This window comes from Lacerta agilis, chromosome 1 (assembly GCF_009819535.1).
Source record: "Lacerta agilis isolate rLacAgi1 chromosome 1, rLacAgi1.pri, whole genome shotgun sequence".
Classification (NCBI taxonomy): Eukaryota; Metazoa; Chordata; class Lepidosauria; order Squamata; family Lacertidae; genus Lacerta; species Lacerta agilis.
The window spans coordinates 65,832,466-65,852,917 of record NC_046312.1 but is presented as its reverse complement, the minus strand read 5'-3'; positions in this window follow the sequence as shown (position 1 = coordinate 65,852,917).

Here is a 20,452-nt window from a genome sequence, read left to right as displayed (position 1 = left end):
AAAGAATGTGAACAAACTAGTCTGTTTGAAATCCCACACTGTAGTGTGATTGCTAAATGCTGAAGCACTGGATTCCTGTTATTTTCCCCAAACACTAGTTTAAATAATTTAGGCTGTAACCAGTTGCACCATTGAACTCAATGAGGCTGACTTCTGGATCAATTGCAATGTCAATCTACTGGAGCTCATGATTAATGAACTAAGGTTTCTTTAATCAGGTGACATCCCTTTAAAAATAAAATAGATGTTACAATCTAACAAGCCACGCTTGGTTGCAATTTAATTCTACATACTGGATTATATGCAACCAAGTCATAATCAGAGCACACACACTGACATTAATGGGCATGACTGTTGGGATATTATGCAACCGATACTGCTAGTGTGATTAGTATAAAGCACATGAGTAGGGATGGGGGACAAATTCAGTTCAGCTTGCATTAAAAGCCAAATTTATCAAATTTGCACTTTCCAAAACAGTATGAGTACTGAAACATAGCCATCCTCTGAAATTAGCAATTATCCCAATTTTGCGATGTAGTTCTCCAACCAGAGTTTACAAAAATGTATAAATGAGGGGGAAATATGCATAAAAATTAACGTATTAGTGAAAATAACATACAAAAATGCATTATATTAGGATAAATTGCTTGCAAAAATGTGTACAATAGTAAAAACTGCATCAAAAACTGCCTTTATTACAAGAAATTCACAATAAAATGCTGAAGAAACTTCATGAGGATTCACAAAAAACTAACAAACGTGAAGAACTGAATGTAAGATTGGAAAAATGAGGACCCAAACTAACAGATCCTTTCATCCCTAACTCTGAGCATGATGTGGTTGGATACAATCCTTTTCTTCATCTTATTCTCTGTACATGCACCATGTCAACTTTGATGCCAGATTTATTTCTCTGTTTGAACATAATTTTGTTTTTTCATACCTTGTAGCTCTATTGGAAATAAATAGCAGTTCTTGTGCAAACTCTAAACTTTGAAACATAGGTTAGGAAATATACAATTGTTGTTGTTTTTTAAAAGCCTCATATATGTGGCAGATGACTAATTATCTAAACAATTGCTCAAGAAATAGTTTATCCAATGTGGCAGGCATAATAAACATGCATTAACGGGAGACATTGTTTTCAATTGCACATATCATTAATTCCAGAGACTATAATTGTCTTTTCAGTCGTCAGATATGTGCATAAATCAAGCACTCGATGAATTTGATCAGAAATTAAGATGCTGTCAAAGTTATTTGTCAGATCTAGAAAATGTGACTTGTAAATTTAGTTCAATTATTTAATTATTCTCTAAATGGCTGTTGTTAAGTTTACTGACATAATAGCTTTCTTCATGTGGGTAAGTTAAATACACATTTTTCTTCTGTTAGTACCACTTCCACTTTGTTAGTGTCAGTGCTAATTTATATGAGTTATAGTAAGCTGTATATTTCAATTTAAGGAGTTGTGAAAGGCCTCATTTAATTTGGACCCTGATTTACATGAAGAAAAAGCATAAGCTGCTGTTTTACTGCACCACTTCAGACTGTTACTTGGAAGGGGTGGCGTGTTTGTGTGCTCCCACATAATTAAAAATACTTCCTGTACATAGGAAGTCAGCGTGCCAAGAAGGAGAGGTTTAAATTTGTCTCTCTGACATACTATGGGACCACGATCTGAGTTTTGGAACCTCTGGTTACCATTCATTGCTAAACATGTTTGTTCAAATGTATATCCCATGCATTTAGGACTTCACTCCCACATAATATACTTAATATTGCATCTTCAGGAAACCAAAATAAAGCTGTGCAAGTAGATATGACCAAGAGCTACATTTATAAGAATGTAAGATGAAACTTCAGAACAGAAGGCTGGATTTTGATCTATAAAGCCTTTCAAAGCTCAGGACCTCAATATCTCAGTCTGCCTTTTCTTGTATGCAATGGCGGCTCTTCTTCTGGGCAAGGTGGAGCAAAGCCCTCCCAAGATTCTGCCCCCCCCCCAAAAAAAAACCAATTGAAAGCAATGAGTTATGTACAAAAGTTGGAGGAAATGGGTCATTACTGTCATTAACTTTAGGGCTCTTTGGGGCTATTAACTGGCCTGTTGGTTAGCTTTGTCTTCACTCAGTTTTCTGGGATATAATATGCATGACTTGTTAATTATTAAACTGTTAGTGGTGTAGAAATATTATACTTTTAGTTATGCATTATAGCTATCACATTGCTGTATTTACATTTAATATTGTAAACTGCTTTGAGTACAAATTTAGAAAACTGTGGTATATAAATAAATTGACTGCTACTATTATAGGATGCAAAATACTAATGCAAGCCAAATCAGAGGGAAGAACAACATGGAAGAGCTTGACAAACCTGGTGTGATCTTCCAAATGTTAAGAGATGCAATTATCCGATAGCCAAACATTACTGTCAGATAATCAGTGACAATGGAAATAAATCCCCTGGGTTTTTGACAAGCTGCTTAAAAGGTGTCTTACAGCATTGGCATATAAACAGAATGCCATTACATGATGGAAAATTACAGAACCAAGGGCAAGACAGGGGGGCAGAAAGCAAATGTTTGTCCCACAGCAGAACTTGCAACGATGCCAATATGCTTTTTGCTTTTGCTTTCAAGGGCTAAACTAAAGTTGCATCTACTCTTTAAGCATAGATTACATCAAGTCTGGAGTGTTTCCAAAAAAACAGTTTCAGATGTTTGCTATAATATATAAACTTTTCTATTAAATGAACCCTGACTGGAAGTTAAAATCTTTACCAAACTTCCCTGCCCGCCGCAATGGTCACCTGCTGCAACCAGCCAAACGTCAACAAAATTAAACTCGCAGCTCTTGTTTGGCATTCAATAACCTTTGGGGAATAAAGTTCCACAGCTGCGTAGAGGCTGCTGAAAATGCCTATGAGCCTTTATGTCTAAACACATTGCACAGACGGAATTCCTCTGAGGGTAAGAAAGGAGGTTATTTGTTTCAGAGGCATAGTAGCTATTACAAATTTTATACACCAAGAAAAGAGAACCATATGTTGTGCCCTGAAGATAATAGGAAATCAATGCAGATGCTGGAACACAGGTGTAAAAGTTCTGTCGGGAGATATGGGTGACTTATTCTACATATGTGGAAACTTACTGATTTCATCAAGCTAGGTCATTGTAACATTTCTTATCTGGAGGTCTTTGTTTTTAGAGCTTTTTTTTTAAGTTTACACTGGAATTGGTAGCAACCCCTGTTGACCATTGTCATACACTAGCACTACATTTGTTAATTTATTTATTTACTACATTTATATCCCACCTGACTGGAAAACCCAGCCAGATGGGCAGGGTATTATTATTATTATTATTATTATTATTATTATTATTATTATTATTATTATTATTATCATTAATTTCCTCCCAAGGCGATCAGGATGGCGTCAGAGCCAGTGCTATCATTGGGCCAGCTAGGCATTTGCCTAGGCCACAGACCTAAGAAGGGTGCTGTACTGACCTATAATGGGCACATTTTTATACAGATGCTTTTTTTGTTATACCCTATAAATTTCTGATAATACTTTACTTTTATATTTTGAAGAACTTTATCATTTATAAAGTAATTCATACTTTTGAATTGCCCTGTGGGCTGTAGGTGTGTTGGTTTTCCACAAGTTTTGATAGATGCTTCTGAGATTGCAAAGGAGGTAGAAATACTACCAAAATTTGAGAAAGAACAAGTTAGACTGTTAGAAAAAGGAGAAAGAAATGCCAGGTTGGGTATGAGGCCCAAGAAGGATCCTTCACACACTTCCACTGTTGGTGGCAAGTGGTGAACAGTGTTTCTCAAAGATCAAACTCATTAAAACCTTACATATGCTCAGCAATGTTTCGACAGAGACTAGTTGGCTTGGCAGCTATATCAGTTGAACATGCCCAAGCATCAGCACTTGGCCTGAAGGAATTGGTGACATAATTTGCCAAAGAAAAGGCAGGCAAAGTGAGATTTTTATGGGCATGAAATTGAAAATTTTAAGAGACTTAAATTTTAACACAATTCACAAGATTATTCAAAATGATTTGTATGCTAAAACATATTTTTATTTGAGAAAGATGGTCAAAGTATTACGTATTATTGTTATTTAAAATAAATCTAGCAGTGCTTTATTCTTTTTATCATTAAATAATTAATTAAATTTGTATACTGCCTTCCACCTGTAGATCCCTAAACGGCCTCAGCCCAGTATACTTGAAGGAGCGTCTCCACCCCCATCGTTCTGCCCGGACACTGAGGTCAAGTGCTGAGGGCCTTCTGCCGGTTCCCTCACTGCGAGAATCAAAGCTACAGGGAACCAGGCAGAGGGCCTTCTCGGTAGTGGCGCCTGCCCTTTGGAACGCCCTCCCATCAGATGTCAAAGAGATAAACAACTACCTGACATTTAGAAGACATCTGAAGGCAGCCCTGTTTAGGGAAGTTTTTAATGTGTGACATTTTAATGTATTTTTAATCTTTGTTGGAAGCCGCCCAGAGTGGCTGGGGAAACCCAGCCAGATGGGGTACAAATTTATTTTTATTATTATTATCATCATCATCATCATCTCAGGGCGAGTCACAGCATAAAATACAAGTTAAAAAAGCACAAAATATACTAAAAACAAGAACAAAAACAAGCCTTGCGCCTAAAGGTGTATAATGAAGGTGCCAGACAAATATCCCTGAGGAGAGCATTCCACAAACAGGGAGCCACTGCAGAAAAGGCCCATTCTTGTGATACCACCATCCAGACCTCTTGTGGAGGTGGGAAGGAAAGTGGGAGCTCCAGAACACTGAACAATACCCAGAACCGTAAGATATAAAAACTGTTGGCTAGAAAACAGCCACCTAAGGGCAAACTAGGCATGCATTTAAATACAAAGGAGGTAGAGGAAGGGCAACCTTCATTCTGATCTTGTTGGGGGAATGAAGATATAAGCCCTCCCCAGCTGTGCAACGTGTTCCTTGCCTTTGCAGGGAGAAACAGACACCCTCACCCCCACCGCTAATAACTGGTGTGCATCTTTGTTGTTGTTCAGTCATTCAGTCGTGTCCGACTCTTCGTGACCCCATGGACCAGAGCACACCAGGCACCCCTATCCACCACTGCTGTCCGCAGTTTGGCCAAACTCATGCCAGTCGCTTCAAGAACACTGTCCAACCATCTCATCCTCTGTCGTCCCCTTCTCCTTGTGCCCTCCATCTTTCTCAACATCAGGGTCTTTTCCAGGGAGTCTTCTCTTCTCATGAGGTGGCCAAAGTACTGGAGCCTCAACTTCAGGATCTGCCCTTCCAGTGAGCACTCAGGGCTGATAAGTTTGATCTTTTGTCAGTCCATGGGACTCTCAAGAGGTGTGCATCTAGTTTCGCCTTAAAGTGCAAAATGTGTTTAATAATAATAATAATAATAATAACCTGCACTAAATTACTACTCAGTTTTAACAAAACCTAAGAAATGAGGCCTATGTTGCAATTTATTTTTAGCTGTTCTGTGATCCTGTTGGGAGGAAGGGCAGTATACAAGTATGAATGAATGAATGAATGAATGAACGAACAAACAAATGGAACTCTTAGAAATAAGCATCTGGACTCAGACTAAGCTTAGCAGACAAAGTTTTATTTTATACATCCTTCCTTACATTCAGACACCAGCTGATGCACATTCTTCCTTCCAGACCCTGTCTTGCCCTGGCAGTCTAATGTAAGTCTTGGGATGGACTGCTCTGTCATTAACGTTGGATATTCTGAAATCCTGGCCGGCATCTGCTACAAGCAGCTACCAACACTTGACTCTTAACTCTGATGTATAGGCTTTTGTTATCAATGATTTATTTATTTCCTTCTTTTTTCCTGTTTGCTTGTTGCATTTTAGCTTATTTGGTTTTGTTTTATGCTTGCTGGCTTTTTGAGTTAACAACAAAAAAATGTTTGCTGAGTTACTCTTTCAGTGAGTGCATTTTCTGGATACTGTCATTTGAAACCTGGGCTTGAGTATTAACATCTCTGCAATTTTCTATTCCATCTCTCCCTCTAATATTAGAAAGCATGATTCAGTGCACATGTATTCGGAAGGCAGACACGGAAGAGCAACGGTGACAGGAACATCAAGAGGAGGGTACGTATAGGCAAAGAAAACAATGGCTAAGTCTCATTGCTTGACTTGTTTTCGGGATGACTCCAAGCACTCTGGTGCTCTCAGCCTGAGATGAAGGAATAATAGATGTGGCTGCAGAGAAACGCCAAAAGTCACACTGTGGAAGGCTAAAGGAATGACTGCTAAGCTTCAAAATCAGTATCTGTTTCAATGTAATTTCAGGGAATTCACTTAGTTGCACTGTTAGCTTTTTATTAATCTCCCTTACCTAAAGACAGCTGTTTGGCTTTCACAACATACCTGGTTGAGATTTGCTAAGCCCCCATAGTTTATGGTTTCTGGCTTCTGGCCCAAACCTGGATGTCTGGGAAGGCCTTCAGTTGAAAAATGTTTCCTTCCTTAATGTTACATTGTGTAAAAGCTGTTTTCCTTCCTCTTTGCCTTCACTTTGGCTTTTAAGTTGTTAGTTGAGTTAGTTAAAAAAAGAAAGAAAGCGGTCTCTCTTTTCTGATGGTTGCTTAATATATATTTTGAATTTGGTTTCTATTGTATGTATATTTTATTACTTTAAGCCACTTTGAGTTTCTTTCTTTGGAGGAAAGAGGCCTATGAGCTTCTTTTATGTACAGTACACTGCTTAGAAATGCTATTGATTAAAAAAAAATTTAAATTAATAAAATGAAATAAACCTGCATGTGCCTACCAAGACTTGTAAATTTGACATGTATTTTAATGTTGCTTTATCGTGTATTTTTAATGTTTACATTATGAAATTTTTAGGTCAACTTATACTTGCTTTTAACATTTTCTCTTATCAGCACTTTCATGTATATCCTACAATTTATGTAAACTACTTAGAGGATTTGATGACTAAGTGGTATATAAATACTATTAAGTGAAATAAATAAAATAAGCTCCCACATTTCAAATTTTGAACACAAGCATCTACCCATAATACTACCATACCACTTTAAACAGTCATGGCTTCCCGCAAAGCATCCTGGGAACTGCAGTATGTTAAGAGTGGTAAGAGTTTTTGGGATTCTGGTAAAAAACAAAGTAGATCATGCAAGCCTGAAATTTGCCAATCCCTGCTCTAAGGGATGAATGGAGAAAAACAGCCTCTTCATATTTTAGCCAGCCTTCATGTCCACACCCACAAGAGATACAGAAACTGACCTCCATTTCCCAAGCCTCTCCACTGAAGGACAATTCAATGAGTCGTTGTCCTTCATGTTGTAAGTGACACTTACTAAGAACTATACCAGAAAGAATCAGTATTTTTCTCTGTTCACGGTTGTTTAAGTGAACCGACAGAGAAAAAGGTGATGGGCAGCAGATCAGGTTCCAAGGTGGTAAAATGTGAAAGGCCAGACTCATTTGTCCTTGCCAAATGTGAGGAACATCGGAAGAGAAATGATAACTGATATAGAAGAATGTAACATACATTGAGAAGAGCTCAAGAGGTGACAGCTGATGATAATAAAGTCTGCTGTTGACTTGATGAGCTGCCAGTGCCCAGGGTCAGTAGGACAACTATGTATTATAAATAGCGCTGATAAGTTCTGTAATTGAAAATAATAGGTATACTGTATATGCCTTATATTTGTACCAAATGGAGCCAGAGCTTTGTTCCTAACCAAGTTGTTCACAAAACCAGGGCCGGAGAAGCCTTTTTCACTTGAAGGGCCACATGCTCTTCTGGGAGCCAAAAATCAGCGATGGGCAGGGACAGAGGCAAAAGTGCCAGAGCGACGAATGTGATGTTTACCTTTGTGCAACAGGCTGGTTTCAACACATTTACACTTCCCTCTCCATCCTCCATGCAGGCAAGCAAGAAGCAGTATCAGAGTTTAAGGACGCATTCCTGCCAGGCAAAAGCATTCAAGGCAGGTGCAAGCCAAGGCAGATGAGGGTGTGTGACGTAGGGAGAGTTTCGAGAGCCAGAAAGAGAGGCTGGAGAGCTGGGTTTGGCCCCTGGGCCTGAGGCTACCCATCCCTGCTTAACAGTGTGCAAGTAATCTTCCCACTCCTCAGTTTAAGATTACAGTCCCATGCACACTTAATTTTGTATGATTGCAGTCCTAGGTACACAAGCATAGTGGTGCTACTTACTTAGTCCCACAGCTCTGGAATTCTTTAGCAACTTGACTCTGTCAAACCACAATATTTTAAAGCCTTTAGGAAAGACCTGAACTCCCATCTGTTCTCACTGACTTTTTTCCTGGATCCCCCACCTCACCTCCCGCTATTCTTTGTTTGGGTCACATTGGTGCTTTAATTCTGAGCTGGATGTTTGTCAGTTTTATTATTTGCTGGCTTATTAATATTTTTGATTCGTGATTGCGTTGCACTATATTGCAGTGCTTTTATGGAAGCCGCCAGAGAAGAGTTTTATTCTTAAAGGTGGCATATTAATATTTTAAAGCAACAAATGCTTCTGAGCGAACAAGCATAGAATTGAAATGCACAACTATGAAATAATGTAAGTAATAAATTATCAGTTAGAAAAGTTGCTAAACATGGTGGTTTATATACTTTTGTGAGTGGGCTTCAGCACAAACCAGATTTTTAAGCTTGCACAATTAAAATGAATTGAGGGCCTTTTTTGCCCTAGCAGAACAAATCCACTTTAAGAGGACTTCTGCTGTTTGGAAAGTGACAGAGAAATAAATTTAAAAGTGTTAGATGAACAAATGTTTAAAGGGAAGATATGCAAACATCCCACAATTAAATCGGGGTAAATGCTAGAGGATGCTGATTGCCTCTTTACCACACTGTAAGCAAATTAGGATGAATGCTCAATAAAGACTGGGCATATTCTAACCATTGCACAACATTTGCACAAGCAAATCTAAATGAATATTGAATATGTGGAGGAGCCGTAGGAAAGAAAGCAGTCAAGAAAGCAGAAAGAAAACAGTAAATAACATTCTATAACAAATGTTACAGGGCAGGGACGCTGCAGAGGGGAGGAAAGAAAGGTGAACTCCAGCTGTACTGCGGAAGTCCATTGTGTGCTCACAGGCAGAGCTGGATACAATCCAAAAAATATATTTTTTGAATATTTTTTTGTTGAATATAAGAACATATAATCATATACAAGCAAACAAATACAGTTTCCCCCTACCCCCCCATCAAAGATTTTTGACATGGCATTGGTTATAGGATGCTGTTTCTCCGGACTTGGTACAAACCCAAGTCGAATACTTCTGTTCCTAAACTTTTTCATTTTAGTACCCCTTACATCAAAGAATGAGGGTGGGGGCTTTAGTGAATGACATGAAGGGAACATGCAGGGACACATGGTGTGTCCAAGGGATGTTGATGCTTCAGGTGGAGATATGTTGAGCCATAGTCTGAATTCTGAAGTGTACCACATCATTTCCATGGAATTGAACCTTCAGTCTTTGGTAGAACACACAATTTGCACACAGAAGGTCCCAAACTCAACCCCTAACATCTCCAATTAAGAGGATCTCAGTTATCCAAAACATTCCTAGAGACTATAGAAATCAGCTACCATTTGGCTGGATGGGCCTGACTTACTGCAGAAGTTCAGAAATGCACAATGTTTGTATTACTGTATATTCTGGCGTATTAGACTATGGTACTTTTTAATCCAGGAAAATTTTCTCAAAAGTCGGGGGTCGTCTTATACGCCGGGTGGAGAATCTGTGGTTGAATATATCTCAAACTCTATATTTTAACTGGAAAAGTTGGGGGTCGTCTTATATGCCGTCGTCTTATATGCTGGAAAATACGGTACTTGATTTTTTTTAAAAAAATCCCAAGCTTTGAGTGGTCAACAGCACACTGGAAAAGACCCTATTCAGTGGGCCACACAAGGCATCTGGGGAAAGTCAGAGACATAGGCCATTCTCACCATGTTGACCCAAATGTTTTGTGGCAAAACACTCCAAAGCAAAATGTGCATATTTGTAGCTGAAGAAGCAAACATTTAATGCTGCCTGAACAGACCACCAGCAGGATCTGCTGTGACACTCATCTGACCTTTGCTGGCTGCTGGTTCAGATATAGTGATTATATTATATAACATTAACAGCTGCAGAGTTAACTATCCAACTCAGTGCACAAAACAGTATCTATATTCATTGGTTTCATTTTAATTCTGTCCCTTTTGGTAGTTATATATTGGTAAATAAATGCCCGTAGCAACTTTGTTTCTTAACAAATTGTGTTTTTTGACAGTTAATAAAAATAATGATTGAGCACCAGTAACACAGATATATAATTACACCAGAGGATTCTTGATCATAAAGGCCCAGTGATACCCTGAAAACTTCACCATAGTTAAGAAAATATCACTAAATTTGTGATAAATCCTGATTTATAGCAACTTGTTCTAAGCTGCAGTTGGTTTAAAATGTCATTGTGATGGTAAAGATGTAAATTCTCCTACATGAAAAATGATCATGCTGTAGGTCACTGATGAAAAGAGTTGTATGAATCAATTTTCCAACAATTTTAGATTGCAGTGGGAGTTATCAACCGCTTCATAAAAAGAAGATTAATTATACAATTCTATTATCACATATTTTTGGGTGGATGATCAAGGCACCTGTAATTGCTTTAAGCCTACTTCACAAATATAACAGGAACAGTTGATGCATCTACAATCCTTTTTTCCTTTGGCAAAGTAATGCATTGTTTCACAGCAACAGATTTATTCATAAGTATGTCACAATCTGACAGATGCCTAATTTATAATTTCAATCTACTAATAACCATCTAAGAGACCTAAGAGCATATCAGGCACACCTGTGGTTCTCCTAAAAGAACCTGAGCAAAAGCTAACGCATGAAGGAACAGTGTTACTTATTCTGATTGATTACTTTGCCAACGCAAGTACCGTATTCATTCATGCCATTATTAAACCAATACATCTACCTAGTGCTTTTTTCGGGGGGGGGGGAGCGCAGGGGTGCACATACCCCTAAACATTTTTTAAATCTGTACTTTTGTCCATTTGCTGTATTTCTTTTTCCCGATTTGAACTATAAAATGGTGATTTTCTTGAGTCAAAATCAGAATACCCCTAAACAATTTTTTAAGGGAAAAAAGCACTTCATCTACCATGAATTAGTTTACGTAACTTATATTGCCTTTCTTTACATTGCTTTACCTTCTTCAAACTCCATAATGCCATTCAGCATTATATTCAATTAAATATAATGCTGATCCATTACAATTACAACCATGAGCCTGTGGTTATCACTGGTTATGTTTTTCCCTTGTTCTACTGGGTAGCTGATGGACATATTCAAACTGGCTGAAAGACCCAATTTGTGTTGGTGCATTGGCATGGTATGCACTAGCCTTGACTAGATCCCCAAATTAACACAGGACAGGTGTTAGTGGTGGAGCCTGCTAGGGGCCCTGAAATCTACTTGAAAATGCTGCACCCTAACTATAGGTTTAACTCCTTCCCTAACTCCCCCTTTCCAAAACAGCTCTTTTGCTCCTCTTAAGAGGAGCCTGTGGGAAGAAAGAGTTGCTAGATGTTCCTGGCTAAGTGCATTGTGACATGCCACACTAATCTCCAAGCGATGCGAGATTCCAGGGGTACCTGCAGCATCCCTTCCCAATAGTTTTTTGTTTCTCTCCAGACTGCTGCCTTGCAGCCCAACAGCAAAAAGCCAAGTCTCTCTGACCCCCAGCTTCGTCCTGTCAGCGTGCACCACACTAAGCTTTCATTGCCTCTGATTTTCAAAGGGGGGGGGAGGCCCCACCCTTTTGATGTGCTAATGACTCATTATCCCCAGGCCATCACCTCCAAGGAAATTAAAAAAGGTAAAGGTACCCCTGACCGTTAGGTCCAGTAGTGGACGACTCTGGGGTTGTGCGCTCATCTTGCTCTATAGGCCAAGGAAGCCGGTGTTTGTCCGCAGACAGTTTCCGGGTCATGTGGCCAGCATGACTAAGCCACTTCTGGCGAACCAGAGCAGCGCACGGAAACGCCGTTTACCTTCCTGCCAGAGCGGTACCTATTTATCTACTTGCACTTTGAGGTGCTTTCGAACTGCTAGGTTGGCAGGAGCTGGGACCCAGCAACAGGGATTTGAACCGTCGACCTTCCGATCAGCAAGCCCTAGGCTCAGTGGTTTAGACCACAGGGCCACCCGCGTCCCTCTTTCCAAGGAAATTAACTAACTCCATTACCTTTCAACTCATGTTGATTTCCTTGGATTAAGAAGTATCTGAAGAAGTGTGCATGCACACAAAAGCTCATACCAAGAACAAACTTAGTTGGACTCTAAGGTGCTACTGGAAAGAATTTTTTTATTTTGTTTTGACAATTTAAGAAGTCTGCCTAATGTAATTAGTCTTCTGCACATGCTCATCAGAGGAGTAAAGCATTTACCACACATCTTAAGGCACACGGGTCTGACATCCCATTTTAACACACAAATGCTAATTAAATTGTAATGTTTACGGGAGCCCAGGCATTTAGCACCCACAAACCTATAACAGCATTTAGAAACAACCTATGGCATGAATTCCTTCTCCATGTGGGGGGATGCTCACTACAGCAATGGTTCAGCAGCATGACTGGAGAGAAGTGGGTTAGTAATGACGTCACGTTCTCTGACTGCACATGCGGTGGTCTGACCCTTTGTTTTGGTTCATGTGTGCATCCCGTAGCTCTTCTCACCTTGCTCTTTATTTCTAACAAACTGAAATAAAAGCTAGTGTTGAAACTGAGCTGCCATGCCTTCAAATAGCCTTGTCGTTTTCAGATTAGCATATACGTCGCCCTATGATTTTTGGTCAATTCTTGTTTTGCTGTTCAAATTCATTTTTATGGTGCTTCTTTGAGATTAAGAAACTCTATATCAGTAGCCCCCACCATCACCAAACATGTTTACAATTTCTTTGGGCAGAGAGAGATACTACTGTTGATGACTAGGCATCTTAATGGGCTTTATAATGCAAACCAATTTATTATGAATGATTGGACTTTGCAATAAAAACAAAATCAATCTATTTAAATAAGGGAGAGATGAGGAGATGCTATTTTTGCACAAAAATAAAATTGAAGGTGGAACTATGTATTGTGTGTGGGCCATCATCAAAACATCATCCCTCTGGCATCCCAGTGTCAACAGTAAGTGGAAGGAGGGATTATGTGGGGCAAGAAATGAAAACCTCATGCTGCACTATGAGTGGGAGAACTCAACATGGGGATGCCATGTGTTCAGTGATAGCTTAATGGAGAGCTTAACTGTGGTGTAGCAGTTAAGAGTGTCAGGCCAGGACCTGGGAGACCAGGATTCGAATCCCTGCTAAGCCACGAAGCTCACTGGGTCAACTTCGTCCCGCCATGCCTCACAGGGTTATTGTGGGGTTTAATTGTGTAAGGGGGATAACTTTGTATGCCAACTTGCGCTCCTTGGAAGAAAAGGTGGGGTGTAAATGAAACAATAAATAAATGTTTCACCTCATATAATAAGGAAGGGGTGGATATAAATTTGGATTTTCAGAAATACCAGCATCTGTTTAAAACAGAGGTCACCCAAGGGCACATTTGCAAATGAGAGAATCTGTTGTGGGCATCACACACAACCCTTATCCCAGCACACACTGCAACCTATTCTATTGGCTACAACTGAATGCTTTTTCAAGCCTACTTTCAGTTGGTGGTGGAGACCCTGTGAGCACATACACACTCACCAGCACTACACTGGAAACTCCTGGTTTGAAATAACTATCTACAAGAGATGACTTAGCACGGATTCCATTATTTAACACTTATGCTAGTTTACGTACCTTGAGCTTCTCCTGCTTCCCAATTGAATGATATGCCCCCTTTCTGACATCAGCCTGGGAGATCATTATTTAATAGAAAACAGGCTCAGACTGCAAATTATTTCTAGCTAAACTGTACTGTGCTTCATTATCATACCAGCTACATCTCAGAGTCAACATTCATAACTCAAACTTTTAAGTTGTAATGCAAACATGCATGCATGCATCCCAGAGAAATTATTTATGATATTTTAAATATTTTAGACTGAAAAGGCTTACAGTCTTTCTTTCCCCGCACCCACCGCCCCAAAATTAAAGAAGAGGAATAAAGGAACCCATCTGAATAAAATCAATCTTGGACAGTCTGTGTTCAGCCCCTCCTATGCATAGGGTAACGTGGCAGATAATACACAATTAAAGTGCAGCTCTGCTTGGGAAAGAGAGTGTATATAAAATGTTATCACCATACACCATCTTCCTAGCCTCTGTATATATTAAAATACTATTTTTCAAACAAAATTACTTTCATAAAAAAGTACTATGCCTAGAGGTGGTATTACAGAGCAATAAATGGAACAATAATTTAACTTATAGGGCACTTACTCAGGGCCAGCATTCAGGTGAACAGAGGGCAAGCCAATGGACAGCTGTGATGAGGAGATGGGTCCTCTCAAGGTGTACTGAAGGAACAAGTGAGTTTACTCATTATAATAATAGAAACAGTCATTTGTTATCTCATAATGCAGCAACAATCTTCTATCTAAACTATAGGTTGCAAGAGGTACTTTAATATGTGGTTGCTCCTTTTTAAAAATGTGGTGGGGGGAAGTCTTGCTAATGTTGTCTAGTGTAGAAAGCAAAAGGCCATGTCAAAAAAATATAAACCCAAAAGAATTAGGTTTAATGGAAATAAGACATAACATATTTTGGTGTAGTGCCGTTCCAAACCATGTTCATTGTGAGGGGGTGTATTATTGCCTGCAGTTATTTAAAACAAGTGCATATACCATTTTTCTTCAGTTAAAAGCAGCTAATGCATTACAAAAACAAAAGGCATAATATAAAAAAACTGATGAAACCAGTCACAAAAGAATGGTAGCATGTACTGTATCATGAAAGAGAGACAAAACAGCCTTCTGAAGTATACAATTGTGCCCCATTTCTGAAAAGCTCCAAGGGATATTTCTGCATGCAATGGAGGCTGCTCCATTAGGGCAAATGAGACCCTGCCCACGCAACCTCACTCTGCTCTCACCCAGCCCCCACTTGCCTGCTTTTCTACATAAAACCAGTCCAAGGGGTAGAACTGCATGTCAGCTTCCTGTCCTGTGTCTCAGTGTTGCCCTTGTAGAACTCAGCAGGGAGGATGAACTCACAGCTAGAATTGGTTGACCCTGCTGGTATCTCTGCCCTTTGCCCGAATAGTGCCAATAAGCACCAGACATCATTGTCTATATGTACTTCCATAGGCTCCACAAAGCCTGGACTACTCCATCTATCTCAGGCCCTCCTGACAAGGGATCTTTAGGATCCCCTTCCCCACCTTCAGCCCTAGAGATCTTAGCACATTAAGCAGAGGAGTAAAGTTTCCTCTAACTCCTGTTCCTTCGTTCTCATGAGGCTAGATTCTGCAATTCAGACTGATACAAAATCAACTAAAACATTAATTCTTCATGTCTAAACGAGTTGTAGTTGCCAGGAGGTTTACACATCTTTGGACAGATCCCTTATTAAAGCAGAACTGTTCTAAATTGTTTCCAGCTGAATTTTTCTCTAGGGCCTAGGATCTGAAATAAGACTAATTCAAGTGCAAGGTCTGAGTGCACGCGCGCACGCGCGCACACACCCCTTATATGGATCCTATCACATAAGGCAGGGATGGGGAACTTGTGACCCTCCAGATGCTGTTGGACTCAAGCTCCCATACACCCCTACAAGCATAGCCAATGGTCAGGGATGATGGAACTTGTAGTCCAACAGCATCTAGACTAGGACCACAGCTTTCCTGTCTCTGGCATATGGGTTTTGCAAAATCCTTGTACAGTGGAGAATGTAAAAACTGAGTCTCCATTAAGAGATAAGATACCTATTCAGCGTAGCGTGATGATTTTCCAAAGATAATTCATTATTCCCTGTTTTTTACTTTTAAGGATCAAGGCCATACAGTGTGGTAAAATAAAAGTCTGCTACATAGCTACTGATATTTACTTCACCTTCACACTGTTTGCTAGTTGTAGTGGTGTGATTTATAATAGCTGAGATTGCTCTTTTGAAAGGGACTTTTTCAATGCGTGCTATTAAATTGCTGGTTAATTTTCCACATGAGGTATTAGATATAATCAGGCACAAAGAAGTAGTGGGAGGTATTGATACTATGTCTCCCTGTGATATGCCAAAGAAATTCATGTTTTATATTAGAGTATGGCTCTCTCAGTTTAAGATCAGGCTGATTTGTGTCTCCCTCTTGTCTGATGGTGGGACTGGAAAGTACACCAATACAAGGCACCCTTGACACTTTAATAGCTTTATTTAAATTGGCTTGGGATTTATGACTAAGTCGTCCTTTTAGTAGGTGATCCTATTACAACACAACTGTGTCTGCAATTATAAGCAAGAATTCAAACAAATTAAAATTGGCCTTGGTTCCATGGTGACTTTAATGTGCACTACAGCTGGCCATGCAGCTAAGCGGTCATCTGACGGCTCTGTTGCATGGCCAGATTAGATTTTCATTTGTGATGAGGTGTGTGGAAAAAATTACTGACCTCATCGCAACCTTGAAACCAATCTGGATGTGCCGTGAAGCAGTTCAGATGATTGCTTGCCCATGCAACCACTTTAAGCTCACAGCACATATAATTAAATGAATTTATGTATATATAAAAAAGGTATGTACCGGTACTTGTTCATCCAGACACATACAGTTGCTGGAACCTTATATTGTGGTTCCAAAGCATGTTCTCCCACTCAGCTACCGCTTCTTTCACTTTCATGCCCATCATTGCAACCAATTCTTGCTTCTATTCGAACACAACATTCTTATTTCATTGCAGGAAAAGATATTTCACAGATCACATTCCTTCATGTTAAAGCATTGATCAAAGATGGCAATCCAGAAATATGTATTGACACGGATATCATTCAATAGGAGTTTTGGAGCAAGATGTCATCAAATTTCTGTTGCATCTGAGCAAGGAGAGGCTGTACAAGCCCTGGACCAATACCTAGGTTGTAGCTGAGGTGATCTGGATGGGGGTCAATAAACTTAACTTGAATCCTGGAAAGACAGAGGTTTTGTAGATTGGTTTCAATCGCCTGTTCTGGATGGCACTGCACTCCCTCTGAAGGAGCAGTTATTCAGTTTGGGGGGACTCCTTGTGCCTAATGCAGCTGGTGCCCAGTGCAGTGGCCAGACTGATCACAGGAGCAGATTACTGGCCACACGTTCCTCCTCTGCTGAAAGAGCTGCACTGGTTGCCAATTTGCTACTGAGCTCCAGGTTCAATGTTCTTGTATTAATTCACAAGATCCGAGATAATTTGGATCCAAAGTACCTTAAGGACTGCCTTATCTCTTATGCTCCACCTCAATCACTGAGACCCTCTGATAGCTTCCACTTCTGGTGGTTCCCCACAGTAGAAACCATTGCTGGGAACCAAGCCTTTAGTGTTGCAGGCCCTGCTCTGTGGAACTCCCTACCAGCAGAGGTTTGACAGGAAGCAGCCCTGTCTTCTTTCAGATGTCTTCCAAAGACCAAACTGTTTAGCCAGTCTGTCACAATTTGATTTTCTCTTTTTAACCAGCTGATGTCTTTCATTATGGATACTTTTATTGATTTTATTATATTTAGTATGCAAGAATCCACCTGGATATACTTTATCAAGTTTAGCTTATAAATGTTTAAATAAACAAATAAATAATGGCATAATCAGGCCATCGTGGCATGTCTCCCTCCCATGGTGTCACTGATGATACATTGTCAGAGGACGAACCAGGGCTGTATTGAGCCTCCTTACTCCAAGCAGCACAGAGTAGGAACATGGCAGATCTGTTGCTGAAGGCAGACATCCACTACTCTCATAGCACACCATTTCATCACCATTGCCCTGTGCGCACTACTCATTATAATGAAGAAGCCATTTTATTTTAACTGAGTTTAACAATAGGGATTTACATTTATTCTTTCTGAAGCCATGCCGAACATGTTACCACAGGTAGTTATAATGGAGGAACAGTTTCAACTATTTTCCTCTTTCTGCTCTTCAAAAAGCAGCTCTCTGCTTCTTTGATTGATTGCACTATAATATGGGATGTTATGGAATCACACTACATAATCTAATTTATGTATTATCCCAGCTCAGTGCATGGATGATAAAGAAGCATCATCCGGACTTAATATTTTATTATGACTGATCAGTCAAAGTTTGACCCAGGTTCAAATTTTATGGAAGGAAGCAAAGTAGGTGGAAATGAACAACCAAAATAGGCTTCATTGCTCAGTAGATACCATATCCTTAGCTAGTACAGTAATGTAATCATTTCAACACATGCCAAACTTTAGGCTGTGCCTACCTTACTTTTCAGGCACAAAGTGAGTTGAGAACATAAGAACGTAAAAATCACCCTGCTGTATCAGAGCAAACACCTATCTAGTCCAGCAACTAGTTTCTCCCAGAGGTTAATTAGATGCCTCTGGACAAATGGTTAGCCCTTTCAGGACCGTGGCATTCTGTCACATGCACTGCTTGGTTGTGTAAATGGATGTAATGTGCTGAAAATGAAATGTACGCAGCTGCTGCCCCCAGTGCCATGGAGACTGCAGGTTTCCTCACCTTCTTTCAATGCTCCTTCACACATTATACCTTGCCTTAACAGATTTTCTCACCTTGTTTATAATTCCATTGTGCCAAAGGATTATTCAGGACAAAAGAAATTTGCTTATTCCAACCAGCTAGCACATGGTTCTTCATCAGGAGTACAAACAGTTACTTTTAAACTATATTACTTATAATAAACACAAAATCTTGCTGTGAGTTTTCCCTCTCTCAACTGAAATCTCTTAGCCCACTTCCTCACCCAAACCTGAAATGGTTCCCATGGAAAAATTGGTGCAAAGTAGATGTGGGTGGATCCTTCACAAATATGTCCCTTTTTCCATGAGTTCTCACAGCCACATTAGAAGCATGGCAACAGAAGTGAGCTGCCACTCCCTTGATTGACCAGGGTCCCAAACCCAGCAATGGAAGTAGGAAGCGTTCCTTGCTACTGCAATTTGACAAATCCCTTATTTTTTCCTGTTATTGCTGGGATCCATGCACAGTGCTGGAAAATAGATGCCTACTATAGGATCAATCAATCAATCTTTGACCAGGCAGCAGAATTAACAACAGCAACATATGCATCCTTATCTTCTGGTGTGCTGCACGGATTCCAGCATGACACAGTAAGGCAGGGTCACAGAATGGCCTAGGCAACTGAGTATCATTTCCTGCACTTTGCTGTGAAGCATGTGTTGTTGGGAAATAACTGGTGAATACCAATTAATCCTGAAGTCTCACATGTGTGAGGAACTACAAAGAATTTTGAATTCTTATTCTGTCTTCTGCGTCATTAGCTACCCATACCAGTTTGGTGTCATCTGCAAAGTAGATGAGCATCCCCTCAATTTCTTCATATAAGTCATTTCTAAAGATGTTGAACAACAACAAGCCCAGGACAGAACCCAGCAGCATCCCACTTGTCACTTTTTTTCCAGGATAAAGAGGAACTATTAATGAGTACTCTTTGGGTTCGGTCAGTCAACCAGCTACAAATCCACCTAACAGTTACCTCGTTCAACCCACATTTTACCAGCTTCCTTGCGAGAACATTATGGGGGACTTTGTCACAAGCCTGCCTGAAGTCAAGATACACTATGTCCACAGCATTTCCCTGAATGTTTGGTAATCTGCTATAGTAAGGCATCACCCAAGTCTTCTGTCTGGCTTGGCAGTCTATAGCAGACACCCACAGTAAGTTCACTGTTGTTTCTCTCTCCGACAATTTTTACCCATATACTCTCAATCTGCTTTTCAGGCTCCATGTCATGGATTTCTTCACAAGTGTACACATCCTGTTTGGCTGCATAAAATTTCCCACAGCATGGGACTCCTTCCAGACAACCTGTTTATTAAGTATTCATTCTGATTCGCTTACACAGAGGGTGGACTATGTCTGGTCTTTATGAAGCATTCATTCAGATTTGTTTGCTGGGAGGTTCTAGGACTATAAGCATCCATCCTCAGTTCATCCTGCATTGCTTGTACTATGATTCCACAACTTCCCATTAATCATTCATTCATCCAACACTTTTTAGTGCATTCCCCATCACTTTCCTAACTGCAAAATGTTTTGTTTTGTTTTTTTAGTGTATCTGTTGTGCTAAGACAACAAAGTACTTTAAGCCACTTTAATTGCACAAATCCAAAATGCCAGTACAGTGGTACCTTGGATTACAGACACTTCTGGTAACAGATGCTTCAGGTTACAGATTCCGCTAACCCAGAAATAGTAA